This window comes from Callorhinchus milii, unplaced genomic scaffold (assembly GCF_018977255.1).
Source record: "Callorhinchus milii isolate IMCB2004 unplaced genomic scaffold, IMCB_Cmil_1.0 Scaffold1, whole genome shotgun sequence".
In the NCBI taxonomy this organism is placed as follows: Eukaryota; Metazoa; Chordata; class Chondrichthyes; order Chimaeriformes; family Callorhinchidae; genus Callorhinchus; species Callorhinchus milii.
The window spans coordinates 55,476,113-55,502,274 of record NW_024704742.1 but is presented as its reverse complement, the minus strand read 5'-3'; positions in this window follow the sequence as shown (position 1 = coordinate 55,502,274).

Here is a 26,162-nt window from a genome sequence, read left to right as displayed (position 1 = left end):
AAAATTAGAGAGTGAGCAGTCAAAATGAGAATGCCAACTCAATTATTGTGCTCACTGTGCCAGCTCTAATATTGTCCAATATATCCAGTAATGGAGTCCAGTAAGGCTATTTAAAATCCATCTCTTACTTACTTTCTGTCATAAGGTTTGCAATCTGTCTTCAGTGAGAAGAATTCAACACCATCTTATTTTTGATCTACATTGGGATAAAAAGTGATGTCTGCTGAAAAGCAGACAGAAGATAAAATTCTTCAAGAAGATTTGGCTCTACGTATCAAACTAGGATACTTCAGGAATCTGAAAACAGAAGTGGAACACTCAGCAGATCAGGCAGCATCCATGGAGAAAGGAAAGTGAGTCAACGTTTCGGGTCCATGAACCTTCGTCAGAACATTCTGTTGCCTGACTTGCTGAATGTTCCCAGTGACATCTGTTTTTGTTTCAGATTTCCAGCATCTACAGAATTTTGTGTTTTGTTTATACTTCAGGAATCCACCTGGTTCAGTTGGTAAAACTCTTGCCTCTGGGTCAGAAAATTGTGGACTCAACCCTCAGATCAAGACTTGAGCTCACAGTCTCAGCTCACATACCAGTGCACTGCTGGGGAACTCCTGCATAGTTGCCATCTTTCAAATGAAATGTGAAATTGGGGTCATGTATGCCCGTCCTAAGACGAATGTTAAAAATCCCATGATATTATAGAAAACAGAAGAGTCTCCTTTCCTTCCTAAATCCCAGTGTTCTTGCAAACATGCCACCAGATAAATTGATCATTTACCTCATGGCTGTTTGCGAGATGATGCAGTGTGCAAAACGGCTACCATGATTGTGTAAAAAAAACAATACATTGGACAATAATTTCTGTAAAGTCGTTTGAGGCATTTCAAAGTTGTCGGCTCCATTTTAAGTGTGCCATGGTTATGTTTATTATTATTCAGTGTTTATAGCACATAAGTCTCTGTCCATTAATAGAATACTGTAATGCTATTCGACGGGATGGAAAAAAACATGTTATTCTTGGAATCAGTAAGAGATGTCATCAACCCAGCTCCTTATGGCCTCATCACCCCAAAATACTATTAATTTGGCACTAAATTGACAATTTTACTCAAAGATACTACAAGAGTGAGGCAGACTGCTCTTTGGAGACTGAGGCTAAGGAATGCAGTTGGGGCAAAGTACAGGGATATTTATTTTGCATTTAAATGTGATATACAGTACATTTACTTTGCATCTAAATATGATATACAGTACTTGTCTTGGAAGTGCACTAAGTATACAACATGGGAATTGTTCCATTTTCCACCAATAACATGCCTCACTTTCGTGAGTACAAAATTCACAAAAAAGTTAGTTAGAATATTTAACTACAATGTCAAACTCGGTTATGTGTTAAGCTGTAGATCTTAATACAGGGAGCAATTAGAAACAGATGGGAAGAAATTCTACCTGGGTCTAGATTTATTATATTTATGTAGTATTTTGGAGTGCAGTATTTGGCAAATTCTTAAATACTGCTTTCATTTTGACTACGGCTTTCTGTAAGTTATTTTAAGAACCAAAGGAATCAACTTCAAAGTTAAAACTGAATTCAACAATTTGCCAAATTATGGCACTATTCGAAAGGAGAAAAGAGCTTCTTCCAGTGTCCTGGCCAACAATCTCCCAAATATTAATAAGCTTTACATTTGATATACCACCTTTCAGGTCAGAAGAACGTCTCAAAGCACTTCACAGGATTTACTCTTAAGTGCAGTGAACATGGCTGTTTTGGGGACATTGATGTGTGCAAATTGGCTGCTGTGTTCACTCCACTTTACAGTAAATTCTGTGAAGCGCTTAGAGATGTCCTCCCAAGGTAAAAGGGGCTTTGACAAATATAAGGATCAGCATTTATTAATAAATTTGGAACATTCTAAAATGCTACATAGAGTAATCTAGACCTATAATTTATCCCCATTATAACTTGAAATGGAACTAAACTGCAGAGAGGTGATGTTTTGTAACAATTTCACAAATATCACAAATTAGACCCATTGATAAATTAGCCAAGTTGTTTTTCACACAGCGAGTTGCTCGGATCTGGAATGCATTGCCTGAAAGGATGGCGGAAGCCGATTCGATAACAACTTTTAAGAGAGAAGTAGATAATTATTTGGAGAGGACAAGTTTCCAGGGCTATGGGGAGAGCGCGGGGGAGTGGGATTGATTTGGACAGCTCTTTTTAAAAGAGCCGGCACAGACACAATGGGCCAAATGGCCTCCTTCTGTGCTGTATAATTCTATGATTATGTGAAGTTTCAGTATGGTCTACTTCACAAAATATATGCTTAATATACGTATGATGGCATAAAACAATAAAGGTTATGAATAGCATCTTAAAGAATCATAGTGATGTTTCAAGCAGTCTATTAAGTTTATGTCAATCCAAGAATGAGGTAGAGTCTTGAATTCTCTTCAAATCACCTCTTTTGCCGGGGACCATATCCACATAATTTTTTTATGGACATATAAAGTCATGGAGCTTCAGTTTATCCACCATCTTGCTCACACTAGGTGTATTTTACAACCACCAGCAATGCTAAATCAGCAAGAAATGATGATTATAATTTAATTTACCTTCAGCCTCTCAGCCCCGAGGCTCTGGAACTCTATCCCCCAGTGCCTTCGCCGCTTCCTCCCTCTCCTCCTTCAAGGCCGGTCTCAAAACCTTTCTCTTTGACCGAGCCTTCAGCTCCCCTCTCGACTCTCTTCCCCTTTCTCGCTCCCTCCCCTCCCCTCACCCTGACCATTTCCCCCCTGCTCGGGTCATGACCCAACTGTGCAGCGCCTTGGACGTCCTCCTGACGTGAAAGGTGCTTTATAAATGGAATCTTGTTGTTGTTGTTGGTGTAAGAAGCATATTCTGCATCAATGTTACTGGGTTTGGAGGGTTACATGAAGCAGAACATTCGCTGCATATCGTCTTGACATCAGTACAAATAAGTTATTAAAGCTGTATGGCTGACTACATGATCTGTAAAGTTTAGTTTTTCAAAATTGAGATGGGCTTCTTGACCCAAGGGTGTGAGCATTCAGTGTATTTTAGTAACCGAGGCAATTAGATTTGTTGATTCGTATTTTTAATGTGATCGCTTCTCAGTCTGTGCACAAACCCTGTGCTGGCAATCAGTTCTTTCGTTTGTGAGATCATATATCAAAGTATGGAAGGACAGCATCAATGCAGCATAAAATATAATCTCCAGTGTGAATTATCATGTCAACCAAATAAATATTTCTCCCTCCAAAGCCACTGATAACTATTGACTACTTTGGCTGTATTTTACGTTGATGTGATAATTATCGCTGGTGATCAAATGTCAGATTTCTATGGGGAAGCAATCTCCCAGGGTTAGAAATTTGATGTAAATTAAATTTAAGCACAAGCAAGTGCTGGGGGAACAAATTGCACCTGTGTCCAGATTTATTCTATTTACGTAGCACTTCAGCGCATCCAAAATGTGACAAATTCTTAAATAGAGCCTTGATCTTAAAGTGATTTTCTGCATGTTCTTCAAAAATTGCAGTCAAGACTGAATTCAACAATTTGCTAAATTCTGGACACTCAGAAATGTTACACAAATAGTGTAAATCCTGCCCTAAGCTGAGTTCCTCCTCGATTCCATTAGCGGCTCAAAACATATTGAACAGTTTGCATTCACCAAACTGGATCTCTGATCTAAACCTTGCATACTGGGAGAACAACCTGTACAAACATTGTATGATTGAGGCGGGTCCGCCTTATTCCAGGGCACTGCTGATGACAACACACCCAGCCTGACTCATCAGCAGGACCTGGAAGGGCAGACAAGTCACTGGGACAGGGTGTCATCCCACTCAACTCTTATTAACCCTGCAAGCGAAAGCCCCAATGGGTAAGGTTGTCCTAGCTGGACAAGCAGCGGGAAAGCTTTCTCGGACAGCAATATCAATGGCAAGCTATTCGGTTTTAGATGGTTAGACTCCAGCAATATCCCAACGCCCACTCTCTTGTCTCCAAGCCTTGGTTCTTGCCAACCTGCACCTAATACTTTCTGGAATTAGGTAAGAAGGATGCATTCTCCCAGGGACAGAGTGTGCATTTCATTCCAATAATCTACCTCTGGGATTTCCATGTGTAGGTGGGTTGCATGGAAATCTCAGCTTAGTTTGGATACGCTTAAGCATGGTGATGGGATTCCGCATGTGTCAGACACCCAACTAACCAAAAAAAGACTGTGAAATCAGTCTTTATACAATTCTACCCGTAGAATTTAAGTTTCTTCAGAACTGCTGAGACCGCATTAAGTCAGGTGTAACTTTAGAGATTTACTGTTTCATTTGCATGTCAAGAGTGTTTTTATTATTGTATATTATTGATTACTGGATGAGGTACAGTGAGGCATTTGGGGGCTATTGGAAATGCCTAGGTGCTATTTTCAAGATAACAATGCTCCTAGTTAATGTAGTGACGGCTATTATTGAACCAACAATACTCTGACTTATTACAATGTACAATGAAAATGCATCAAAACTTCATCTTAGCAAACAAAAGCTCAAATAGGATTTTGATTTTTTTGCCTTGAGTTCTTTTGTTCTCTGTAGTATGCTTTGTGCTGAATAAGATCAATAAAGTTGTTAATTTCCAAACACCAGCAAAAGGTTATTGTACTGCATTTTTACTCTCCACGGTTCTCTCCAAGTTATAGCAATATGTTCAGGATTAGCAGGTGCATGTCAAATGCTTGCAAAAAGTCTTAACTTATTCAACTAGTTTCAATAACATTTCAGGTTAGGGATTTTTTTATTGTTTTATGATTTATACAACATAAGAGTTCTTAGGCATATATGTTGAATCTATTATTGTGAGCAATGGGGAGCACATTGTTTATTTGAGTCGTAAAGCCTGATTTGCAGTTGACTGACAATAATTTATGGTTTAGTATATTATTCAATTCCATTTGGCTTTATTGCATAGAATGTATATTTGAATATGTCTGATTTCTTGATAGCAGATTCTGCATCAAAGAGGATCAACTTTGCCCTCTACTGTTATCTAACTGCTGAACCTAGGCAGCATATCGCGCAAAACATATTGAAGGATTACATTTTCCAGGATTACAAAATGGTAGACTTCCAGTAACAACTGCTCAAGTACAAAACTTGGCATAAAGTTTATTTATAGGAGGAAACCAAAACCATATTTTTCAAAATTTAAAAATCTAGCAGTACAAATTTTTGACTTTGTAAATTTGCATTTACCGTAAGAAAATAATAATCCTTGCATTTGATATAGCATCTTATCATATCATTGAGACAGCTCAAATGCTTCACAGAATATACTGTAAAGTGAATGGACTGTATATTTTGGGGACGAACTGCGGCAGCCAATTCCACACAGCAGTTGTGGACAACAAACAAACAAACAGTTGTGGATTGAGTGACCAAATTATTTATTTATTTATTTAAGTATTTGTTTTGAAGGGATTATTACCCCAGGAAAGTGATCCACAAATTGGCTAATAACTGGGTTCCAACTTACTGCGTGAACAGGTATGTGGAGTCAGGTTTTGCCTAAGGTTTTGCTCTGCTTGATAATTGAATCGGGGTCCTCTCGCTGGTGAGGCAGGTGCTCTAACCAACATGCTACATAAAACATCTCCAAATTTCCTTCACTTTGTTCCTTTTATTCCTGCCTTCAAAACCTTTTGGAAAAGCATACCTCCTTTTCAATTCATTGACATCCTTTCGCCTGCAAAATATACAATCAATTCACTTTACGGTATATTCTGTGAAGCGCTTTGAGATGTCTAGAGGTCTCAGCTCCTAGGCTCTGGAACTCTATCCCCCAGTGCCTTTGCCTTGCTTCCTCCCTTTCCTCCTTCAAGGCCGGTCTCAAGACCTTTTCTTTGACCGTGCCTTCAGCTCCACTCTCGACTCTCTACTCCCTCCTCGCTCCCTCCCTTCCCTCCCCTCACCCTGACCATTTCCCCCCTCCTCGCCCCCTCCCTTCCCTCCCCTCACCCTGACCATTTCCCCCCTGCTCGGGTCCTGACCCAACTGTACAGTGCCTTGGGACGTCCTCCTGAAGTGAAAGGCGCTCTATAAATGGAATCTTGTTGTTGTTGTTGTTGTTGTTGTTGTAGAAGACATGATATTCTATGTCTTGTAGACGTGAAGATGCCATTGGCAGTCGGGCTTTCTGCGACTCTGCCCCTACCCTCTGGTACTCCATCCCACAGTCTCTCCGCCTCACCTCCTTTCTTGCCTCCTTCAAGACCCATCTCAAGACCCTCCTCTTCGACCATGCTTTTGATCATCCTGCTTCCCCCCCACCCTCCACAATCCCAACCCCCAGCTCAGGTCTGAAACACTGACTGTCCAGCTCCTTGGAAAGTCCTACCAGCGTGAATGTCGCTATACAAATGTAATTTTGTTGTTTTTGCTGCTGTGATAAGGCGCTATATCAAATGTAAGGATTATTATTATTTTTATCCTCCCAATGTGAAAGGTGCTATATAAATGTAAATTGTGTTGTACCTGCTTGAGCATGCATTCAGTCAACACCCTTAAATTCTGCTTCCTCTGCTGAGGTGTTAGCCTGGCTCAATTGGTAGCAGTCGTCTCTGAGTCAGACAGCTGTAGATTCAAGCCCCATGTTGTGATGTTAAACTCATCGTCTAAAGTGATGCTCCATTGCATTGTTGGGAGGAATGCTGCATTGATTTTATTTTAGTCACGCTGCTGTCTGACACATGTGGAAACCTATCACCATGCTTATGAGTATCAAACCAAAATGAGAATTCCGTGCATCCCACCCACACATGGAAATTCGGTAGATAGATTGTTGGAATGGAATGCACACTCTCTCCCTAAAGGGTTGGATGTGTCCTGCTTACCTAATTCCAGAAAGGCGCAGGTTGGCAAGTGCCAAGGCTTGGGGCCCCCCAGAGTGTGCATTGGGGTACTGCTGGTGTCTAACCAGCTAAAACCGCATAGCTTGCCGTTGATATTGCTGATTGGCAAGCTTTCCCAGTTAAGACTACCCTAACCGTTCGAGCTTTGGCTTGCAGGATTAACAGGAACTGAGTGGGAGGATGCCCTGCCCCCATTGACTGGTCTGCCTTTCCAGGTCCTACCAATGAGCCAGTCTGGCTATGATGTCATCAGCAGTGCCCTGGGATACTGCAGACCCGCCTGGCTCAGGAACCAGACTACCATGAGGGCCACAGGCTTGATTCTGACATTCCATTGCCAAACATGTCTCCTTCGAGCCAGTTCAGTGGCAAGGAGATCCCACTACCCCCGCCAAGAAGGATAGTCGGATGCTGCATTGTTGGAGCTGCTGTCTTTCAGATGAGATGTTAAAGCGAGGCTCATCTGCCAGTTCAGGTGGATGTTAAAGATCCCTTGACACTATTGAAAAAGGGAAGTGTCTCGACCAACAATCAAATAAAATTGGTCATTAATTTATGGCTGTTTGTGGGACATTGTTGTGTGAAAATTAACTGCCATGTTTACCTATAAACACAGTCAGTGCATTTCCCAGTAAAATTCTATGAAGCTCCTTGAGACATCTCAAGGATGCGATATGTCAATTGTAAGTGCTATATCAAGCGCAAGGTTTACAGGGTTATAGTCACTTTTAAATGCATTTTGCACCAGATGTTCAAAATAGCTCATGGGATCTTTACCATCCATCAGAATAAGCAGAGAAAAATTTGGGTTTAATATTTTCTCTGAATGGCAGCACCTCCAATAGTGCAACACCCCCGAGAATGTTAGCATATAATAATACTGTACTTACATTTGGTTTAGCGGATTTTCCATCAGGAGGACATCTCAAAGTGTTTCACAGGATTTACTGTCAAGTAGAGTGACTGTGTCTTGTGGGCGAACGCAGCAGTCAATTTGCATACACAGCAATGTGTCGTAAACAGCCATGAAGTGAATGACCATTTTTTTATTTGGAGGACTGTTGGCCAGGACACCATTCTCTTTTTGAAGAATCAGATCTTTAATGTCCACCTGAACAGGCAGATGGCACCTCGAAAGAATAACACCTTCAACAATGCAGCTAGTCCTCGCACTGCATTGGAGTGTCAGTTCTTCACATTGGAAAGACATCTCAAAGCGCTCGACACTGTCAGCTTGACACCTGAGCTGGGGGTGGGAGCTGAGGGAGGTGAGTTGGGGAGGGCAAAAGATAATCAAAAGCGTGGTCTTCACATGCCTTGAAAGATGGAGGTAGGAACTCCAGAGAGTGGTGGCAAATTGCGATGGTGGGGCAGATAAAGTGGCGGGGGTGGGGGGGGGGGGATATGAAGCAAGCTGGTGTTTGGGGTAGAGTTCCAAAGGGTGAGGGCAGAGAGGCTGAAGGCCCGATTGCCAATGGTGGGGCTGGCCTGGCGGGACACATGGAGCAGGCCGGAGCCTACTGAGTGGAGAGAGCGGACAGGTTGATATAGGATCAGCAGGGGGTAAGACCATGGAGGGTTTTGAAGGCAAGGAGAAGGATTTTGAACTCTATCCTCTGGGGATGGGGAGCCAGTGGAGCCGGGTGAGGGTAGAGGGAATCATGGAGTTGGTGCGGGAGAGGACATGAGCTGCAAGGTTCTGATGATCTGCAGCTTGCGGAGGGAAGAGTTGGGGAGGCTGACAAGCAGGGAGTTGGCATAGTCAAGCTTAGATGTAATAAATGTGTGGATGAGAGTTTCAGCGGCCTGAGGGGAAAGGCAGTGGCGGAGCCAGGGAATGTTGCGGAGGTCGGGGAAGGCAGAGCAGGTCATGGCACTGATATGGGAAAGAAAGAACAGTTGAGGGTCAAACAAGATGCCAAGGTTCCAGACTGGTTCAGTGAAGTGGAGTGTGCATCCTTGGATGGTGATGCTGCCAATGCTACTCTCTCTTCATCACTCTCTCTCTCCCTCTCTCTCAATCATTCTCTCCCTCCACCTCTTTTTCTCTCTCTCTCTCCCCCTCTCTCAAACACTCTCTAACTCTCTCCCACTTTCTCTCTCCATCAATCAGCCGCACGACTCTGGCATCAGAAATGTTCACTCTCTGTTGGACCACACTGGCATAGAGTTCCACATCTCAACGTGGAGCTGGAATCCACAACCTTCTGACTTTAGAGGAGAGAATGCTACCAACTGAGCCAGACTGACACAAAGCATAGATAATTTGTTCAAGTACTTGTATGGTGTTCAAACCCAAATGGTTTTATCCAAAACAGCCACATTGACTCTTTACCTAATTAACAATCAGTTTGACAGACCTCCATGAATGGAGGCAAATGTAGATGTTTCCAAAATACATTGAGTTAGACAGGTGTCATCTATAAATCAGAAAAGAGATATCATTTGCAGGAAGTTTGGAAATGCTTTCTGCTAGCAATCAGGGGTATTCTTTGTTAGGTAAAATTACAGATTTGCAAATCCTAACAACTGGATAGAAGAGCTGTCATACTGTCAATTCAAAGACAAGTAGAACAAGAGATTTCATACATGGGAATCTGTCACATAATACCAGTGTGTGCAGATCTGCCAGCAGTTCTAATCTGCTTGTATCTGAACTCAGCACTTTTTATTCAGCAATCATTAATTGAGTACTGGTTTTATCCGCAACTCTTAACAATAAATTTTTACTAATGTCTCTAACAAAACTTAAGCCAAATTAAGTTAAACTTCAAAGCATTCATGGTCTGTGAATTAAATATCATATTTTTGGTTCAGTGACAAATATTTTTGCATTCATAAACTATCAAGACACAAGCAAGGACCTATACATTGTACTCAGCTTGTTTTTTTAAAAAAAACTGTGCTGCTGGATTAACTTAATTTGTTAAAATTGTAATGGCATGCTAAGGATCTTTCAAGGGCAATGGTTCAAATCTACACACTGAGTGGCTCATGATTACCTGCACGCCAACTGAAAATGAAGAAAAACAAAATAGAAAAGGGTTTTCATGACAAGCAACCATTGTTGTTTTAATCATCGAGACAAATCGACTGAAAGAAAGAATCTGCCATTTAGATTGAACTTTTCTTGCAAGGTCATCATAATAACAACCCCAAGGCCTAATTGTGGTCTGAGCATACAAATGTGCCCTGCCAGAGACCTCAGTTCTGTGAAATTTCTCATCACTGTGGGAGGTACAATAAGCAGACAGCTCTAAAGACTGTATTGGTTTATTAGCTCCCCAGCAGTCAGTGGCAAAGCTATTTTCTCTCAGCACAAAAGATTTTCAACAAGAATGTAGGTGAACCATTTCCTCTCAACAATTTTAGTTGGACCCAATCCCACCTTGCCTTGCTAGAAAGCAGTTGAGCTAATGCGTAGAAAGAATACTTTTACAGAGAAGGTAAATTTCACAAGAAGCAATTCAATCCACCATCAAAAAAAAGCTTGACAATTGCGAGTATGCTGAGAGCAGAGATTCCTCCCACTCAGCTCCTGTTAGCACTACATACCAAAGTGCTAAACGGGCAGGGTGGTCCTAGCTGGACAAGCAGCAGGAAGCTTGTCAGTCAGTATTCACAAGAGCAATTTAGCTGATTGAGGACTCCAGCTGGGATCCTCAAGCCTTGACTCTTGCCAAACTGCCAATACTTTCTGGGATTAGATAGATGATCAACGTACGTCAAAGTAGGTGATCACCGTTTGCACACAAAATACAGTCATTATATTTTATTAGAATATCCTGTGAAGTGCTTTGAGATGTTCTCTGATGATATAGCAAAGGTACTATATGAAATGTATTATTATTATAGCCCTCCTGAGAGTACACACTTTGTTCCAAACAAACAGAAGTTTCCATAATAGTTTTCAGTAGTTTGGTCAGATAAATGGTGCTAGGCTTCCACAAGTCTGACTCCAGGTTGACCAAGCAAAAATGGAAACTGCACCCTGGTGATGTAAAGATTTTCAAATTGTTGATAAATGCAACCAAAGAGGTCAGTGGATAACTAAAGACTTTTGAGAAATAAAAGATTAGACATGGGTGTAATCCCACCTCCACCACCCCGCCCACATACACACACCGTTACATTGTAATTTTTGAGCTGGAAGCCAGTGAACCAATTTTGGACTTGGTGGACATAGCTCATTAGCAACATATCAGCTTAACTTAACCNAAAAAAAGGACAAAATTGATATATTGCAAATCAGACCTCTGATGTCATGATCTGCAGCTTGGCAAGGGTAATTTGCTTGTCACTGTACTGCATAGGTGGCAGATAAAAATATCCTGGGCAGGTGGTTGGAGGCTGAGTAAAACCCAATGAAAGGGCTGGGCCTCTTCAAATGAGGCAAACTGTTGGCTTGACTGACAGGTCCATCAGCTAATCAGAGGTGAGGCCACTCTGATGAGCATCCTGGCAGATTGAAAGTGGGAAGGCACCAACAACTAGTTAGTAGAGGGCATCCAAGGGTACCATGGGTTTGATTGGAGGACTGGCTGTGGTTCTCCTCAGGGTTTTCCCATCCCCGCTCCCCTTAGAGAGGTGAGCAGAGGATAGATTTGTGTGTGTGCGGAGCTGAGTCCCCTCTAGCCCTCGCCACCCACTGTCCAAGCTGGGCATCCTCCTAATATCATGATAACCAACTCTATGGAATACTCAAGGTGCGGTTTAACCAGCGCGTTGTACAGCCTGAGTATGACATCTGGGGATCTAAACCTAGCTGATTTAGTGATATAGCCCAGCATCCTGTTTGCCTTGTTTATTGCTGCCCTCATACTGTCTTGACATAGTGAGCGAAGAGTGACTTAACAGCACTAGATTTCTTTCAGCTTCATCCTTGGCAAGTTTTATTCTAAAATAAATCATCCAACCTGGGGCTCACACCAGAACCTGAGATTCTGAATCTCAGGCTTGTATCAACTGAGCGAGCCGAGTTTGATGTCTAGCATAACAGTCTGAGAATTCCTGATCACATGTCCATTGTAAAATGTCATGCAAGCTTATGTAAATAAGTAAATTAAGGGAACAGATGGGTAACCATTTGCTTTATTGTCTGAGAGAGAAAACAACTGATAGTCTCTGGCCAAAAGCAAACCAAATACATAAAAAGAGACATATATTTCTATTATGTTCTCACATTTGAAATATATATTAAAAATAAATCTGAGTTGCACACATGAGGATCCCTCCCGAAAACTGGGATGAGATCTACTCAGGAGCAGAGTTTCTGTGGATCGATTTAAATTTTAGCAGGATTCCTTATTTAAAAATACTGTAAAATTGACTTCCTCCCAATATTCACAATTTTCTTTTTTCTACTGCTGTGCTACATAATATAATAATGATCCTTGCATTTGATATAGCACTTTTCACATCTTCTAGACATCTCAAAGCGCTTCACAGATTATACTGTAAAGTGAATTGACTGTATACTTGTGGGTGAAATGCGGCAACGAATTGCACACAGCAATGTCCCACAAACTGTCGTGGATTGAAAATGACCAATTTATTATTATTGCTTTTGGTTTTGGAGGGATTATTATTAGGCATGTGAAGTAAGGAAACTTGCCCAAGGTTTTGCCCTGCCTGGAATTGAGCCTAGTGACTTGCTTGCAAGGTGAGTGCTCGAACTACTTAGCTACAGGACTCCACAGATACTCTACATATCTATAGTTACAAAAATATGCTACTCGAAGATATGAAATGAAATAATCATTTCTGTCATTTTGTTTTTATAAATGTCTGTGCAAATATAAATAATTCAAGTACTTTGACAAAGGAGATCAGAGGAGGTCAAACAGATTGTACAAAACACCAGGTGAATCACAACGATATCTAATGGTTATAGTGACTACTTCTAGACTGAAAGATGGAAGTCTCACAGCACGACAAGGGGTCTAGATTAAAAAGTTTAATATACTCATGTAGAGTATAAAGTCTGAAACAGACTGGTTGGACCAAATGGCCTGTTTCTGTGCTGTACATAAGCACTCTGAAGCGTTGCCCTGGGTGAAGTTTTATTTTTCTAACTGGAACTGGAAATCCTGTTCGCAATGACTCAAAATTTAATAATGTTTAAAATTCCAGAGCTGCCCATGAGAAGTAGAAATAAAAAAAAAGTAGAAATAAAAAAGTGGAAGTAGAAATTGGACCTCCCCTGACTAAAATCTTTAAATTTTGCATCCTTCTTCTCCACTGGAGGTCATATCTGCCTGCCAAATACCTCATATAGTTTGTTAGTTCCGAGGCAAGCTTTATGGTCAGACATTTTACTCCAGGCCACAACTTTGGCTTGCAGGCCTCCTACCAGGCAATCAATGGAATATTATTGTCACTGGAGGTTTTAGCAGATGTTTCTGAGCCACTTGGCCTTGCTGAAGGCAAGGCTGGAGGATTAGCATGATCCAAACCAGACTGAAGTTCTAAAATATGCATGCCACCTACATATGGAAATTTCCCTTTTCCTGGAGTGTGTCCTTTCTTACCTGACTACCTAATACTTGAAGACTTCAGGGTATATTTTTGCCCAACAAAATAGTAATCACTGCACTTTACAGTAAATCTTGTCAAGCACTTTGAGATGCCCTTCTGGTATGCAAAACATTATATCAAATGCAAAGATTATTATTTTTTATTATTTCCTGCTGGTATTTAACCAGCTAACACTGCATAACTTGTCATCACAAGCTCTGTCTGGCAAGATTCCCACTCTACACCAGCTAGAACCATCCCTCGTCATTAGGGCTTTGGCTTTACAGGGTGAACAATTGCTCCAAGTCCTGTCTTCCAAGTCCTCAGGTCCAAAACCACCGCCTGTCCAGCCCCCTGGGAAGTCTGTCCGATGTGAAGGGTGCTACACAAGTGTAATTTGTTGTTGTTGTCCTGCCAGCAAACCAGGCTGTCTGATCTTTTATGAATAGTGCATTTAACTACTGCAGATCCATTGGCTCAGGTCACAGACTTCCAAGGTGGCCACAGAGGGTCAACTCAATTCCAATATTCCATTGTTAGGAGCGTCACCTTGACCCAGCTCAGCCACAAAATACTCTGCTTACTTCCCACCTTCCCACCCCCATTTCCAAACAGGGTAGTCATTAGATGGTCATAAGAAACAGATGGCAGTGGTAAAGAAAAAGAAACTTATTAAAAAAAACTAATATGAAAATTGTTTGTAAGTTTATAGTACACCAACTGTTGATAAAATTACTTTCATATGTCTTTGATTGGTTACAGCAGAGAGCTAGAACTTCAGTGACTATCTTCATTGCATCCTTCTATATCTTGTGGAGTCCTGTAGCTCAGTGGTCAGAGCACTCGCTTTGCAAGCGAGAGACCCGAGTTTAATTCCAGGCAGGGCGAAACCTTGGGCAAGTTTCCTTACTCCACACAGAGCCTAATAATAATTCCTCCAAAACAAAACAATAATAAATTGGTAATTTTCAATCTACGACTGTTTGTGGGACATTGCTGTGCACAATTGGCTGCCGGGTTCGCCCACAAATATACAGTCAATTCACTTTACAATGTGTTCTGTGAAGCGTTTTGGGATGTCCTCCCGACGTGAAAAGCGCTATATCAAATGCAAGGATTATTATTATTATTATTATTATCTATCTTTAGGCTACAGTCCAGGATCAAAGTTTAATATCATTAGTAACTGCATGGTATGATACTTTTACAACAGGACCATTGAACCTCTTAAGGCTTTGGCCTGCATGTTTGAAGCACTTAACGATCCCCCCCAAATTTGCTTCGGATGAGCTGATTTTAAGTTCAAAGTGCACAAACAGTGTTGAAGCATTATCAAAATCAAACTCTGAATTTACATGGATTACAGATGCTGATGAAATTCAGGATAAAATGTATATCTTTGCTGTCTCAGATTTTTTATTCAAAGTCTGCCTTTGCATTAATAATTATTACACTGCATATTTGCAAATGTGCATCTGTATTCTTCAAGGATCATACCAAGTAAAATAAATGTTGCCTACCATACAGCTGATAAAGCTTTATTGAGACAAACAATTTCAAGAACACAAAGTGCAGTTGCAAATGAGCAAAAGCTGTATGAATGCATCATTTAGGTCTCCCAATTATACATTTTCCAGTTTGGAATTTGTTATTTTCATTACTATGACATTTCTATATATCAGTTTGACCCAGATTATTCTGAAAATGGTATCTCAGGTAAATGTGATTCAGGTTAATGTGCACTAAATTAAACCCAGAGAACTTTATTTTTCAGATTACAACAATTTAGGAGCTGAAAATATTTGAAGGTTTAATACACTCTTAACAGGTGCGGTCAAACTGATGGAAAGTTGAAATCCAATCCAGAAATGATTTTACAGCAATAAACGTCCTCTAACCAACGTTAAATTGACATCAGCGCTTTGCTTTCACATAGCATTATGAAAGGCTATTAGCAATGGCAAGGACAATGACTAACCAGTAAGAAACCAGAGAAGACGTTTGAAAAGCTGCAAGCAAAAGTCCACATAATGGCCCGAGCAGCCCCCAGAGAGAAGCATGAAAGGGAATTAATGACCCAGCTGAGACCTATTTCCATTCCAATGTGACCTAAGATGCCAATGTACTGAGCCAGTGATCAATCAAAGAGCAACATTTCACCTACAAATTAATTTCACTTGAATCCATAGTAACCAGTGACTGTTTGAAAGCTATTAATGAAAGCACAACTTTAAGAGCCTAAACCCTGCAGAGAAAGATAACAAATACTAAACCTGTCACTGTTTTCACAAAACGGTCATAAAAATAAGGCTGGTTCTAAGATGACTCATTGTAAAAGTTAGGCATCTTTCCAAGGCAGGACTAATTCATGTTTTATTTTACTGCACTCCAGCTCTGAATTTTAGACCTTAATTCAGAAGCTGTTTGCTGTTCAGCTGGCAAGCAAATTTAGTAAATTGCCTCTAACCTAAGAACTATTTATTCTAATTTAGTCATGCATTCATATTTTTTTATTTCCATAGAACCACTGAATTTTATAGCACAGATGGAGGCTGTTTGGCTCAATGTGACTGAACTGGCTCTCATAAAGAGGTATCCCACTCACTTGCCCTTTCCCCATGCCCTTTTATATTTTTATTTATCGCATATGTGTCAGCTTCTCTTTTTAAAGCTATTATGAGTCCTGTAGCTCAGTAGTTAGAGTACTCGCCTCACAAGTGAGAGACCTGGCTTCGATTCCCGGCAGGGCGAAATGTTTCCTTACTCCACACGCCTCTGTTTACCTAGCACTAAGTAGGAACCCGGTTGTTAGTCGATTGGCAAATCGCTTTTTGGGGGTAATAATTCCTTTCAAAAAAATCGGTCACTTCAATCCATGACTGTTTGTGGGACACTGCTATGGCAATTGGCTGCCGCGTTTCGACCCAAAAAATACAGTCAATTCATTTTACAATGCTGATTATAACTAGAGGTATATATTTCCTGAAAATGTAGTTATGCTTAACATACTAAATATTTTAATTCGAATAGTGCACCACTTACCCAGAATGTGTTGCAATACAATAGTGTGTGATGCAGCTGCTTTTCCTATCGAGGTTTATTCACCAGCAAAGTCGATTTCCCGCCAAATACCGCCTCCGTGATCGCAAAATTCAGCGCACATGAGCAATCGGAGCTGCTCCAGCCATAGTAGCGGTGTCGAGCAAACAGCGCAGGATGCCTGGGGCCTAGTGCACTGTGTATAAAGGTTAATGCCCGAGGAGCTGATTGTAGCGGGTTTATAGTGGGCGAAGGCTGTTGTAGTGGAAAATGCAGGGCAAGTGCGCCCACACTTTTCTATTGGCCCGGCTAATATCTATGGTGGTGAATGGTTTCAGGGATAAAGTCAGTGATAAAGTCACTTCTCAGAAACTGAACAGAAGCACTATTCATGCAAAACTCACACCAGACCCATAACCACTCAAATAGCTAACCTCTTAAATTAACCTAATAGAATTTCTGTTGTTTAAGTGTTTTGTTTGGGGTCAAGTTATTTCCTTAGTCACAACCACAAAAACATTTACCCCAAGCAAATCATCTTAAATGTGACTAATCTAAACATGACTAAACCTCCAAGATTTCTGCTACCTACCGACTGACAATTCCTGACTACTATACTCTGAATTACCCAGAGGTTTTCAATCCTCATTATATATAGTGGTTTTGTATTTTTAAATTAAAATTTCTAAAATGCTGCAAACATAATAATGCAATAAAGACACTATCTTTCAAAGCTGTACAAAAGGCACGCCCGAGAAAAAGAGTTAGTGAATGGTTTATGAAGTCTCTGAATTAATGAGGCAGTTATAAAAATGTAAATTTTATGACCGAATGTGTAATATCAGAGGTCAAGATGTGTCACAGAGAGATCTACTGCATTTCATCACAATTAATTCCAATAATTGTGTTGATCCTTACATATATTCTTCATGTGACTCAAAGATTTACTGCACACTATCAGGGGTTCTAAATCATCTAAAATGTAGCTTGTTATAACCNAAAAATATCTGTTTCTGCTAATATTTTTCCCTCTAAAATCAAATCTTTTTTTTGTTACCCAATAATATATCATTATGAACTATGGTTGAGTCCAAACTCAATGTTTTACAGATGGATCATTTTTAATTACCTTCATTTGGAGACTCTTTTGCAGGGAGACTTTAACTCATGGTGGCATGAAAAATTGATTTGGCATTTTCTGGATGAGTTTTACAAAATCTCTTGCATTGCTCTGAAATGTCAATTGGCTTTGCTTTGTAAGTGGTACTCAGGTGAACAACTTCATACTAATATGTTTTCAAACGTGCACAAAAATGGTTTCAGCAGTAAGCTAAATGGCCCCTGCGGTAGGATCCCTAAACCCATCAGTGATTCAAGATTTTAGTCATCATATGAACACCATCCTCACCCAAAACATGAATTGGTTTTAAGATGTCTGTTCAATTCATATAAACAGACTCCCTATGTACTATAACTGCACCCTTATAACACTCACCTTATTATATGGCAACGCAGTTCATGACTTTTACAACACGTCCTCAATATTTGGTAGACAGTTATAACACAGTTGTTGGGGTCCATAAAATCCACACCGCCTCCTCAAAAATGCATGCACAAAGACCTTCTGACCCTTGTCAGGGTCCACACCCTAAACAAACCCATGTCATAACAGAATTGTACTATATATATTTGGGTGGCATCTCTTGCTACTCTCTGTCTCTTTCAGATATATTCAGCCCAACACAGTTTTGCTTCAATACCAAAAAAAATTTATACAATGCAATTTAGATTTATATAGCGCCTTTCATGTTGGGAGAAACTTCTCAAAGCACTTTACACAGCTGGCTCAGCACCCGAGCTGAAGAAAGGGAGGGAGCTGAGGAGGGTGGGAGTAGGAGGGGGATAAAGATAAACCAAAGAGCAATCAAACAGATGATTCTTAAGGCAGGTTTTTGAAAGTAAGGAGGGACCGTTGAGTCAAAGAGATTCTGGGATTGATTTCCAGAGAGTGTGGGGGAGCAGAAAGCTCACCCACTGAAAATGAGGAAGAACAGTTGGGGACATTTATATCTAATGCAATTAAATATAGACAGACAGAAGTAATATGATGACCACAAATGCAATATACTAGGTAAGTCAAAAGTCTCAGATAAAACTAAATCAGAGAATTTCAAAGTTGATTGAAGTATAGAATTCATAAAATCATAGAATTTGACAGCTCAGAAGGAGACCATTTGGTCCACAATACCTTGAAACTGTTTCACACTCACTGCGTGGTGATGATGTGCTGCATGACTGAAGTTCAGAAGCCTCTTGCTGTTTATTCCAAAACAATTAAGTAAACTGAAGAAAGTTATAATGTGCTGTTCAAGTCAAGAGACATTAAAAATAATAATAATAATCCTTGCATTTGATTTCGCACCTTATCACATTGTGGAGACATCTTAAAACGCTTCACAGGATTTTGAAAGTACAGTGACTGTGTGTTTTGTGGGATTGTTGACCAGGACACGGGAGAAACTCCCTTCTCTTTTTGAATAGGTCCATGAGATATTTAACATCCCCCTGAACAGGGATATAGGATCTCAGTTAAAAGTCTCATCCAAAAGATGAAGATGTCTCAAGGACCTCACAGGATATATTGTAAAGTGGGATGACCCTATGTATTTTGTGGCAAACAATAGTATAGAAGAGAGTAACAAGGATGACTCCAGGGATGATCCACAAAATGATCAGCAATAGTTATTTAGCCATGAATAAAGAAAATGCAAATGTACATTTATATCATGTCTTTCATGTCCAGAGGACATCCCACAGCACTTAACAATACTAGTTTGGCCCCTGAGCTGGGAGTGGGGAAGGGAAAGGTAACTGACAGCTCAGTCAAAGAGGTAGAGACACAGAGATCTCAGAGGGAGTCTCAAACGGGCATATAAAATGTTAAATTGAATCTCAATCCTCTTGCTGCTTTGACACAATGATTGTCTGAAGGAATTTCTCGTTAGAATAGCACTGGAGGATGTAGGGATAGTTTAGACTGAGAAGGGCAAATACTGTGCAATAATAATGATTTCTGCGCTGCTAGGATCACAGGCAGGGGAATGTGTCTATTCAAGAAAGGAGGCCAGGTATGAATAGTCAAGATGTGGGCAAAGAAAAATGTTGAGGCAGTCGTTGATCATTTGCATAAGGAAGTATCTATCTGAAGCTTCTCTCTAGGACAAAGCATGTTGTTGTGTTTTGAGTGGACTGAAGAGTAACTGGACTGAATTGCCTGTTCTTTCTTTTTGTACTCATTTATTTCCAGTTCTATTTTTTCCTTTGTCTGAGCAAGGTGAGGTTGCAAAGTGCAATTTACAGAACTTGCTTATGAGCTCCAAAAATCAAAAGAGCTTGTTGGTGATTTCCAAGTTATATATCATTTCTCCAATGCTAATAGATGTTACAAATAAATCAAATCAGCATATTGCATTTTATTACATTTTCTGTATTTGGGGGCTCTACTTTAACCTTAAAGTCTGTGACGAATATCAGTAAATGGTGACAAATGCCTATAACTTGATTGTACTAGGATTATCCTCCAGGCGTGGGGGGGGGCGGGGGGGGGGAGCAGAGAGGGAAGTAATCACCTTGGAGCTGAACTGTTTCCAAAGTGATGTGCTTGACAACAGAATGTCGAAATCAAGTCTGAGTAGAGTGGATCATGAGCCAGGCGAGTCTGCAATATTCCAGGACACTGCTGCTGAAAGATCAGTCTGACCGGCTCAACAACAGGACTTGGAACCATTCACTAGGAGCAGGGATTCTTCCCACTCAGCTCCTGTTAACCCTGTAAGCGAAAGATCTAATGGATAGGGCTGTCCAATTTGGTCAAGGAGTGGGAACTCACCAGGCAGGGCTTTTAATGGCAAGCAATGTGATTTTTGTTGTTTGTAACTCCAGAAATGCATTAGACTACTAACTTCCTCCCCCCAACCCACCAGCCCCCACCTCCCTTGCCATCCACCCCTCTTGATTCCAATCTTCAGCTCAGGTGCAATTCCTCGTCTGTCCAGCATACATCCTCCCAACGTGGAAGCTGTTTTATAAATAAATTTGTTGTTGTCGTACACCAACATGCACTTTGAGTTCTCCAAGCCTTGGGTTTTACCAACCTGTGCCTAATTCCAGAATTAGGTAAGCCGTTTGCCAGGAGAGAGTGCACACTCCATTCCACATATAGGTGGCATAAAACAACAGTAAATTACATTTGTAATCAGTGATCCTGAGGATTTGGGAATCATCATGAATTGTCTATTCCCATGTGAAAAAAATAATAATAATTTTGTCACTCAATCCACAACTGTTTGTGGGGCACCACTGTGCACAATTGGCTGCCGCATTTCACCAATAATATACACAGTCAATTCAATTTGCAATATATCCTGTGAAGCACTTTGAGATGTCTCGAAGACATGATAAGGTGCTGTATCAAATGCAAGGATTACAACAAATAAAATGACATTTGCATAGCGCCTTTCACATCTCGAGAACGTCCCAAGGAGCTGGACATACAGTTCTGCAGACCCAAGCTAGGGTTCTGGATCGGGGAGGGTGGGGCCAAGGGGGTAAGGAGGGTGACTGAAGGCACGGTCGAAGAGGACAATATTAAGATGGGTCTTGAAGGAGGCAAGGGAAGGAGTGAGGTGGAGGGACTGTGGCATGGAGTTCCAGAGGGTGGTTGAAGGTCCGCCCGTCAATGGTGGGGCGGGCGAGGTGGGGGACATGAAGCAGGCCAGTTCCCACTGAGCTGAGGGAGCGAGCAGGTTAATATGGGGTTAGGAGGTTGCAGGGGTGGTGGGCAGCAAGACCATGGAGGGCTTTGAAGGTGAGAAGCAAGATCTTGAACTGTATCCTCTGTGTGATGGGAAGCTAGTGGAGTTGGGCGAGGATGGGGTTGATAGGGTCACAGAGGACACGGGCTGCAGAGTTCTGGATGATCTGCAGCCCTTAGATCATAGAGGGAGGAGTTGGGGAGGCCGACAAGCAGGGAATTTGCATAGTCGAGCCTGGATGTTATGAATGCGTGTATGACGGTCTCGGTGGCCTGCGGTGCGAGACAGTGGTGGAGCCGGGTGATGTTGTGGAGGTGGGTAAAGGCGGAGCGGGTCATGGGACGGAAGTGGGATATGAAGGATAGTTGAGGATTGAATAGGACGCTGAGGTTCCGTATTGGCTACGTGAGAAGTCGAGTGCATCCATGGAGGGAGATGCTGTCAGCGCTCAAGGTATGGAGGCCCTCACTGGAGCCAAGCAGGAGGGTCTTGGTCTTGTTGACATTATTATTATTATTTAGTTTAGCACCTTTCACGTCAGGAGGACGTCCCAAGGCGCAGATGTATGTGTAACAATCAGTCTGGTCTCAGTCTGATACTCATAAGCCTTTTGAAGGTTTTTTGCTTGTGTCAGAAACCTGTCTGACCAAAATCTAAATCAATTGCATCAGTCATCTTGACTTTAGTGTATATTATTGCAATCTGAAGGTTTAATGCGGGTTAAAACTAGAGTTAATCATTTCCTCACAAATTATCAATTTGTAGCATACAATCATTTTGAAAAATGGCTTCACCTGCAGTTGTGTGGAAATGTTAACAATTAAATGCAGTTATGTTTAACCCACCTGCAATTCAACTTCAGCCAATTGGAACTTTAAAAATATCATATTTCACAAAAAATATTTCCAGGCACAAGTCAATCATAAATTTAATAATAATTCATAGCTTTCAAATCCCTTTATTTCAATTGAGACTTTCAATGCTTAGAGGGGATTTAATTGTGGGACTAAGGGACAACTTAAAGAGTTAATTTCACGCATGGATCTCAACTGAGTTCACTTTTTTTACTTACCGTCGAGCCAATGTAGCTATTCTTAAACCCACCTCCTCCACTCATAAAGTAAGAGTCTCTTTAATCTTTCAAAATTACCAGGGAATTCTATAATGCGAAAAAACATTAACCCATCATTTGTAATACCAGGACAGGGTAATTCAAAAACATAATTAAACATTCTTCAAAATTGATACCTAGTTCATCATGAATGCATCATTTTGTGAATAAAAGCATCCATCATCTTTCCCTGAAATGTAAAACTAAAAAGATGCCCTCATTTTAAAGGGATCATGTGGCAAATGCTTACCCTTCTGCACTGTTGTGTTCTGGCTAAATCAGAAGCACCTTTTTTTCATGTGAGTCAAACCACAGTTCTATTTTAATTACTTTATTTTTAAAATAAAGTTTGTTTTTCTTTTTTTTCATAGTATTACATAAAAGTCTTTATTATAGTAAAAATAACCCCAAGATCCTCTTCTCCATGATCAACCACTTCCTTCGTCTAACCTCCATTTCTACCTCCATTCTCACATCCAATTCCAAATATGAGTAGGTCACTGACTTCCTGGTGTCCAAAATGTGCAAGATCTATTTAGCTGCCTGTTTCCTTCACCCCATCATCCCTCTCCACCACGTCTCTGCTTACAGTTACACCACCCTCCAAATGTTTGACCACATTTTCCCCTCTTCCCCCCTTATCTCCCACATGAAACTCACCATCTAATCCCTTGATCCCATTCCCACTCAGCTTCATCCACCATCTCCCATCATCCATCTCTCCTTTTCTTCAGGCATGGAATCCCTCTCTTTCAAAACCACAACCATCCCCTTCCCAAAGATTTACAGAGGACCATTCCCAACACTCTAGCTGTATCTCCAACTTGCCCTTCTTCTCCAGTTGCTGGAATGATTTGCCATCTCCCATGCCCATTTCTTCCTCTCCCACCACTCCCTGTATAGGTCCATCAAATCTGGCTTCTGCTTCAACCACAGTACCAAGACAACCCTTGTCAAATTCACCAATGCTGTGGTCTTGCTGTGACAAGTGATCCTTGTGCTTTCTTGCCGTTCTCAAGCTTTCTCTGATATTGTTAACCCACCCCCTCAGTACTTTGTAACTCAAGTTCCATGAGCAGTGCTACTTCACAAGAGCTTATTAAAGGTTGATTTGAGATTTCAGAACAGCTTTACATGAAGCATGCATCTTCACATCATAACCCAATTCTGCACATTCTGACCCAGTGCTAAGACCTTCCTCTAAAATCCTTTCAAATGTGCAAGTAGCTGACAATTTCCCCAGAGCCACCACTGAGTCAGGCGTCAGTGAGTGGTGGGGACTTGAGGGTCAATGAGCGGTGGGACAGTCAGGAATTTGGGAGACTGGGTAAAAGGCTCCCCCCCCCCCGCCCCACCCAAGACCCTCACAAATGCCTTCTATCCTCAGACCTTCTCTCCCTCTGGCCTTCCACCCCCAGCGAGCCTGATGCAACTGTCAAGCTACTCCATGATCACCTCACCTCCACCTTCAACTCCATTGCCCCCTGAAATCCAGGACGATTTCCAAACCTACCCACTCCCCTGGTACAACAGCCATCTCCGCTCCCTAAAATCACAAACCCGGTTGCTCGAGAATCTTCACACCTACTGCCATTCCCTCTTGCAAGCAAAAACTGTATACTGCTCAAAGATCATTCTGGATGCTGAAAAATAACTCCAAAATCTTATTCTCCACCACCACCACTTCCTCCGTGCACCTCTCAAGCACCCTCAATCATTACATCAAAAGCCCTCAAGCACCTTCAATCATTACATCAAAAGCCCTCAAGCACCCTCAATCATTACATCAAAAGTGTGAAGAAGTCATGGACCTCCAAAATAGAAAACAACAACAACAATATTATGTTTGTATAGCACCTTTCACAATGGGAGGACATCCCGAGACGCTGGACAATCAGTGTTTCAGTCCCAAGCTGAGAGTTAGGAATGGGAAGGGTGAAGGGTAGGGGGGGGGGAGGAGGGTGACTGAAGGCACGGTCAAAGAGGAGGGTCTTGAGACGGGTCTTAACGGGTCAAAACATCTGCCTGGCAGTCTCATCCTCCTGCCCCATGTTCTCTACCACCCTCACCCTCAGCCCATTCCGTCTCCTTCACCCAAACACCCCTCAGCTCCTACCACAGCTCCCATCCTACATTCGTTAGCCCCCCATCTGTCCTTCCTCCCTCTAATCCTCCATCACCCTGATAAAACCCACCACCTGCTGCTTCAACCCCCCTCCCCACCCAGCTGTTGATCACCCAGCTCCCCATCTTCTTCCCACTGTTGGCAGACACCATTACTCAGTCCCTCTCCTCAGGATCAGTCCCACTCCCCATCAAAACTGTTGTCATCACTCCACTCCTTAAAAAAAACTTACCCTCGACCACTCCAGCCTCGGTCACTACCACCCTATCTCAAATTTGCCCTTCCTGGCCAAAGCTTTGGAACATGTTGTTGCCAACCAACTTCACGCACATCTCTCAATCCATTCCCTACTCAAATCCCTCTGGTCCGGTTTCCGCCCTGCCCACAGTACAGAGGCAGCGCTTGTGAAAGTCACAAATGATGTCCTCTCTATCTGAGACCAGGGCTCTCTCTGCCTGCTTGTCCTCCTGGACCTCTCCACCGAGTTCAACACAGTTGATCACTCCATCCTCCTCCACTGCCTCTCTTCCATCATCCACCTCAGTGGGACCGCACTTGCTTGGTTCGAGTCCTACCTTACATACCACCAGCACTACATTTCTGCAAATGTTATTTTTTCTTACCCCCACCCAGTCACCTGAGGCTCCATCTTTGGCCCCCTTCTCTTCCTCATCTATATGCTTTCTCTTGGTGATGTGATCCACAGACACGGGGTTAACTTTCACATGTATGCGGATGATACTCAACTCTACTTCTCCTCCTTCAACTGCGACCCCCGGTCCTCTGATGTTCTGTCAGCTTGTCTGACAGATATCAAGGACTGGATGAGCGCAAATTTCTTGCAGTTTAACGTCAACAAGTCAGAAGCCATACTCTTTGGCTCCCGTTGATGTCTTCTGTCCTGCGGTTCTGACCTCTTAAACCTAGCTGATCTGTCCTTAAAACTCTGGACCCACGTAGCTAGCTCATGAGCTAGTATAGCTAGAGATTCTCAAACACAGAGCAGATTTTTTCCAACAAAAATGGCTATTACTATAGTATTTCTTTAAATTGCAATGAAATATATAGCAACAGGCAAAATGTTATGGTCCACAATATGTAAAGTATAAAATGGATCAGACACTTGTTTTCAAGCTCCCTCTAAATCAAAAAAAAGGCCTTCTTGCATACCTTCCCTTTCTGTCTTTTACCTGCCCTCAGCTGGCAATTTTGTGAAATCTTGGCAACAAAGTACTGATTTGTTGAAAAATGTTAAGCCTCTCGGCTAGAGAAGTTATTGAATCGTCAGTGGAAAGCTTTAAGCTCCTTACTTTCTTTAAAGTCAAGTTTTCAGTTAAATATAACAATATTACATTTATATGAACAAAAAAGAAATAGAGACCAAGAACAATGAGCCAGGACCAGGATCATAAGAACATTTCACCTGATTTTATCAGGCATATTTTCCACTATCGTTTACAATGTTATATTATTTCTAAGCAAATAAATCCTCACCCAGGTGCCATTTGGTCTGGATGCTGAGGATGAACAATTACCTGCAGATCAGTTGCTGACAATTGCTTCAGAAACAGCATGTCTGTTGATGTATAACCCGACACCTAGCAGTATATCCAGGAGTAATT